This window comes from Ranitomeya imitator, chromosome 4 (assembly GCF_032444005.1).
Source record: "Ranitomeya imitator isolate aRanImi1 chromosome 4, aRanImi1.pri, whole genome shotgun sequence".
Taxonomy (NCBI): Eukaryota; Metazoa; Chordata; class Amphibia; order Anura; family Dendrobatidae; genus Ranitomeya; species Ranitomeya imitator.
Window position 1 is genome coordinate 317,280,480 of NC_091285.1, and position 6,958 is coordinate 317,287,437.

The window sequence follows — 6,958 nt, forward strand, 5'->3', positions numbered from 1 at the left end:
GCGGCTACACTTGCAGCCTGAACAGCGACAGCAGTGACATCCACAGTTGAGGTTGACCGCTCTAGAGCCGCCAACCTTCCCTCCAGCTGCTGGATGTACCGCTGTAAGCGTCTGATCGACCCTAGCGCTAGTGTTCTGTTAGGACTGGCAGAACGCACCAAGTATAAAATGAAATATTAACACTAGAAGTCCCAGAAATTTCGTGCTCCAAAGGTTCCAAAGGTAGAAAGGTTAAATGATCCCTCTCTGGGACTTCTAGTGTTAATAGGTGCCTTCGCAGTCCGGGCTCCACCCTGCAGGTGAAAACCTGCTGCTAGTAAATGGCAGCGCTATATGGCGGTGGAAGCGAACCCTGTTAAGCCACAGGTCCGCAATACCGCACTAAAGAGTGCAAGCAAGGAGTCAGCTAACTCAATCCCAAGACTCAGGGTTGAAGTCCGTTCAGACTACTTGCGCACAACACCGCAACTGGGTGTGTTAGGTAACTGATAGTTAGAGCACCGAAGTGCGAACTGTGCCATGCTGGTAGACACCACTAAGCACCCAGATGTGGGTCAGGAAGCGCACAACTGGTGCATGGCGCAAGGACCGACGTCTCTGCTGAGCAGGTTTCACTGCGGCAGGAGAAGAATGGGAGACCGCAGCAGAAACGGCCCGAGATTCCCCCTGTGCAGAAGCAGGAACTCGACCTCTAACATGATGGATCTCGACATTTCAACATGTTAGATGTAACTCCCAAGGGGTTATTTATGACTCACAAAGCCCTGTGGAAAAGTATACGTGGGCCTCACCACTAGACAGTTGAAGGTAAGAACGAGGGAGCACATTAGAGACATCAAAAAAGCAACGAATGATGATGATGTTTCTTCCCTCAAATCTCTTCCTAGGCACTTTAAATTATATCATAATTGTAATGCCAGAGGCTTGATCATTGGAGCCATAGATCAAGTCAATTGTGGATTTCAGGGTAGGGACTTGGCTAAGATCCTCGCCCAAGTTTAAAGCAGGTGGATCTATGGATTGGGACTTTAAGTCCTAATGAGCTTAATGAAACTTTGTGTTTCTTGGCGTTTCTCTAGATTTAATTACATTCTGTTCCATTTTGAGGATTCTCCTAGGTTTGTCTATTTGATTCTTATTCTTGGGAGGTATCTTTTAGAGGTCAAAGTAGCAGGGTTTCTTATGTGTTTTTTAATCATATTAATAAATGGATTTTAACTGTTTTGTTTTATTTCATTTCAGTTCATACTTACCTGGGGTCTTTGGGCTGCTGGTTTCTCGGGCTCTTGTGTCCTCCCCTTTTGTGTTGCCCTGGAGGATACTCAATTCTGGAAGGGAAAAGAAGAATTTACAATTGTTATTATTATTTAGAGTGATGTTACATGTATTACGGTGTTATCGTATTATAGATAATAGTGCCTCTTATTCATCACATATAGTTTTCTGTGTTCACCTATATATTGTATCTCTTATTCATGTAGCATCATTATTAACTAGCACTACGTCACTTTACATTTTTTATGGTGTATAATTTTCTATAGTATAGAAAGGTTCATATATTATACTAGATTGTGGCCCGATTCTAACGCATCGGGTATTCTAGGATATGCATTTCCCCGTAGTATATGGACAATGATGATTCCAGAATTCGCGGCAGACTGTGCCCGTCGCTGATTGGTCGAAGCAACCTTTATGACATCATCGTCGCCATGGCAACCATTATGACATAATCGTCGCTGTGCCCGTCGCTGATTGGTCGAGGCCTGGCGACCTTGACCAATCAGAGACGCGGGATGTCTACGTCCTTTATGACATCATCGTCGCTGTGCCCGTCGCTGATTGGTCGAGGCCTGGCGGCCTCGACCAATCAGAGACGCGGGATTTCCAGGACAGACAGACAGACAGACAGACAGACAGACGGAAAAACCCTTAGACAATTATATATATAGATTTTAAAATTAATTACAGCACTTGTTACTTTACATATATAGAAACAACATATTATATGTTGGAAGTTTATATTAACGCCTTTACCCCCAAGGGTGGTTTGCACGTCAATGACAGGCCAATTTTTACAATTCTGACCACTGTCCCTTTATGAGGTTATAACTCTGGAACGCTTCAACGGATCCTGGTGATTCTGACATTGTTTTCTCGAGACATATTGTACTTCATGATAGTGGTAAAATTTCTTTGATATTACCTGCGTTTATTTGTGAAAAAAAACGGAAATTTGGTGAAAATTTGGAAAATTTCGCATTTTTCCAACTTTGAATATTTATGCAATTAAATCACAGAGATATGTCACACAAAATACTTAATAATTAACATTAACTGTATCAAAAAACTTGGCACTCAATAATGCTTGTAGAAAATAAAGTCATTTATTTTGCATCAGGACAAACATATCAGCTGTAGCTCGTATCTTGCTAAACGTTTTCGGTCCTTTGTGGACCTTCCTCAGAGCAAGTTTATCTGGAGCGTAGGATCTGGACATATACCCAGATGCATGAGTATGCTAACACTATATGTAGAGGCAAATTTCAGAGGCACTAACGGAGACCGTAACTGAGCAGATAAAGCTGCTTGGGCATACGATGTGCCCACACTGTGCACGTTCTATTGCCTGGAGCGCTGGTGGCGTGCTGAGACGCTGAGGGAGTCACGCTGTCTGGCAGCGTGACAGGCAGCGCTCCAGGCAATTGAACGTGCACAGTGTGGGCACATCATATGCCCAAGCAGCTTTATCTGCTCAGTTACGGTCTCCATTAGTGCCTCTGAAATTTGCCTCTACATATAGTGTCAGCATACTCATGCATCTGGGTATATGTCCAGATCCTACGCTCCAGATAAACTTGCTCTGAGGAAGGTCCACAAAGGACTGAAAACGTTTAGCAAGATACGAGCTACAGCTGATCTGTTTGTCCTGATGCAAAATAAATGACTTTATTTTCTACAAGCATTATTGAGTGCCAAGTTTTTTGATACAGTTGATTTAAGGGGCTGGAAACCCTACTTGAGCACCTCTACTCATAAATCTATAGAGTGCCGTGTATCTTGTTCTTAATAATTAACATTACCCACATGTCTACTTTACATCAGCACCATTTTGGAAACAAAATTTTTTTTTGTTAGGGAGTTATAAGGGTTAAAAGTTGACCAGCAATTTCTCATTTTTACAACACCATTTTTTTTTAGGGACCACATCTCATTTGAAGTCATTTTGAGGGGTCTATATGATAGAAAATACCCAAGTGTGATACCATTCTAAAAACTGCACCCCTCAAGGTGCTCAAAACCACATTCAAGAAGTTTATTAACCCTTCAGGTGTTTCACAGGAATTTTTGGAATGTTTAAATAAAAATGAACAATTAACTTTTTTTCACAAAAAATTTAATTCAGCTCCAATTTGTTTTATTTTACCAAGGGTAACAGGAGAAAATGGACCCCAAATTTTGTTGTACAATTTCTCCTGAGTACGCCGATACTCCATATGTGGGGGTAAACCACTGTTTGGGTGCATGACAGAGCTCTGAAGCGAAGGAGGGCAATTTGACTTTTCAATGCAAAATTTACAGGAATTGAGATGTGACGCCATATTGCGCTTGGAGAGCCCCTGATCTGCCTAAACAGTGGAAACCCCCACAAGTGACACCATTTTGGAAAGTAGACCCCCTAAGGAACTTATCTAGAGGTGTGGTGAGCACTTTGACCCACCAAGTGCTTCACAGAAGTTTATAATGCAGAACCATAAAAATAAAAAATCATATATTTTCACAAAAATCATATTTTTGCCCCCAATTTTTTATTTTCCCAAGGGTAAGAGAAAAAATTGGACCCCAAAGTTGTTGTACAATTTGTCCTGAGTACGATGATACCAAATATGTGGGGGTAAACCACTGTTTGGGCGCATGGGAGAGCTCGGAAGGGAAGGAGCGCCATTTGACTTTTCAATGCAAAATTGACAGGAATTGAGATGGGACGCCATGTTGCATTTGGAGAGCCACTGATGTGCCTAAACATTGAACCCCCCACAAATGACACCATTTTGGAAAGTAGACCCCCTAAGGAACTTATGTGGATGTGTGGTGAGCACTTTGACCCACCAAGGGCTTCACAGAAGTTTATAATGCAGAGCCGTAAAAATAAAACAAAAATTTTTTCCCACAAAAATAAATTTTTAGCCCCCAGTTTTGTATTTTCCCGAGGGTAACAGGAGAAATTGGTACCCAAAAGTTGTTGTCCAATTTGTCCTGAGTACGCTGATACCCCATATGTGGGGGGAACCACCGTTTGGGCGCATGGGAGGGCTCGGAAGGGAAGGAGCGCCACTTGGAATGCAGACTTAGATGGAATGGTCTGCAGGCATCACATTGCGTTTGCAGAGCCCATAATGTACCTAAACAGTAGAATCCCCCCACAAGTGACACCATTTTGGAAAGTAGACCCCCTAAGGAACTTATCTGGATGTGTGGTGAGCACTTTGACCCACCAAGGGCTCCACAGAAATTTATAGCGCAGAGCCGAGAAAATAAAAAATCCTTTTTTTTCCTACAAAAATTATTTTTTAGCCCCCAGTTTTGTATTTTCCCAAGGGTAACAGGAGAAATTGGACCCCAAAAGTTGTTGTCCAATTTGTTCTGAGTACGCTGATATCATATATGTTGGGGTAAACCCCTGTTTGGGCACACGGGAGAGCTCGGAAGGGAAGGAGCACTGTTTTACTTTTTCAACGCAGAATTGGCTGGAATTGAGATCGGACGCCATGTCGCGTTTGGAGAGCCCCTGATGTGCCTAAACAGTGGAAACCCCCAAATTATAACTGAAACCCTAATCCAAACACACCCCTAACCCTAATCCCAACGGTAACCCTAACCACACCTCTAACCCAGACACATCCCTAACCCTAATCCCAACCCTATCCCAACCGTAAATGTAATCCTAACCCTAACTTTAGCCCCAACCCTAACCCTAACTTTAGCCCCAATCCTAACTGTAGCCTTAACCCTAGCCCTAACCCTAGCCCTAACCCTAACCCTAGCCCTAACCCTAGCCCTAACCCTAGCCCTAACCCTAGCCCTAGCCCTAACCCTAACCCTAGCCCTAACCCTAATGGGAAAATGGAAATAAATACATTTTTTAAATTTTTTTATTTTTCCCTAACTAAGGGGGTGATGAAGGGGGGTTTGATTTACTTTTATAGCGGGTTTTTTAGCGGATTTTTATGATTGACAGCCGTCACACACTGAAAGACGCTTTTTATTGCAAAAAATATTTTTTGCATTAACCACATTTTGAGAGCTATAACTTTTCCATATTTGAGTCCACAGAGTCATGTGAGGTCTTGTTTTTTGCGGGACAAGTTGACATTTTTATTGGTAAAACATTTTCAGGCACGTGACATTTTTTGATCACTTTTTATTCCAATTTTTTAGAGGCAGAATGACCGAAAACCAGCTATTCATGAACTTCTTTTGGGGGAAGGCGTTTATACCGTTCCGCGTTTGGTAAAATGGATAAAGCAGTTTTATTCTTCGGGTGAGTACGATTACAGCGATACCTCATTTATATTTTTTTATGTTTTGGCGCTTTTATACGATAAAAATTATTTTACAGAAAAAATAATTATTTTTGCATCGCTTTATTCTGAGGACTATAACTTTTTTATTTTTTTACTGATGATGCTGTGTGGTGGCTCGTTTTTTGCGGGACAAGATGACGTTTTCAGCGGTACCATGGTTATTTATATCCGTCTTTTTGATCGCGTGTTATTCCACTTTTTGTTCAGCGGTATGATAATAAAGCGTTGTTTTTTGCCTCGTGTTTTTTTTTTTGTTTTTTTTACGGTGTTCACTGAAGGGGTTAACTAGTGATATAGTTTTATAGGTGGGGTCATTACGGACACAGCGATACTAAATGTGTGTACTTTTATTTTTTATTTTTTTTATTTAGATAAAGAAATGTATTTATGGGAATAATATTTTTTTTTCCATTATTTAGGAATTATTATTTTTTTTCTACACGTTTGGAAAAATTTTTTTTAACTTTTTTACTTTGTCCCAGGGGGGGACATCACAGATCGGTGATCAGTTTTCACAGCACTCTGTCAGATCACCGATCTGACTTACAGGGCTGCAGGCTTCACAGTGCCTGCTCTGAGCAGGCGCTGTGAAGCCACCTCCCTCCCTGCAGGACCCGGATGCGGCAGCCATCTTGGATCCGGGCCTGGGGCAGGGAGGGAGGTAGGGAGACCCTCGCAGCAACGCAATCACATCACGTTGCTGCGGGGGGCTCAGGGAAGCCCGCAGGGAGCCCCTCCCTGCGCGATGCTTCCCAATACCGCCGGCACACCGCGATCATGTTTGGTCGCGGTTTGCCGGGGGTTAATGTCCGTGACCGCTCCTGGCACATTGTGCCGGATGTCAGCTGTGATAGGCAGCTGACACCCGGCCGCGATCTGCCGCGCTCCCCCCGTGAGCGAGGCCGATCGCTATGACTTACTATCCCGTCGAGGGTCAGATAGGCCCAGGGCACCTCGACGGGGTAGTACGTCTAAGGTCAGAGAGGGGTTTATGCACCACTACATATTTATTTATGTTTGATCATGATGAAGTATTTTGCTACATAAATTATTTGGGAATATTAATGCACTGTGATGTATTAGCAGATTTAATTGGTTTTTATTTGTGAATTTTAGATACAATTTATTATTTTTAGCATGAGATTTTTTTTTTCATTCATTCACCATCATCTTGGGCACAGTTGCTTTATTTTCATCCACTGTATTGGCACTTATTATATCATGTGTCATTATTTTAATAATAACATTTAATATAGCAAACGGATCATGTTTTGAGCACTATTCCCCTCATTCACTTTCTATATGGCGACACTATAGTAATTTTATCACTTGTTTGTTGTTTTTTATTTTCATTTTTCTAACATGAACACCAAGCA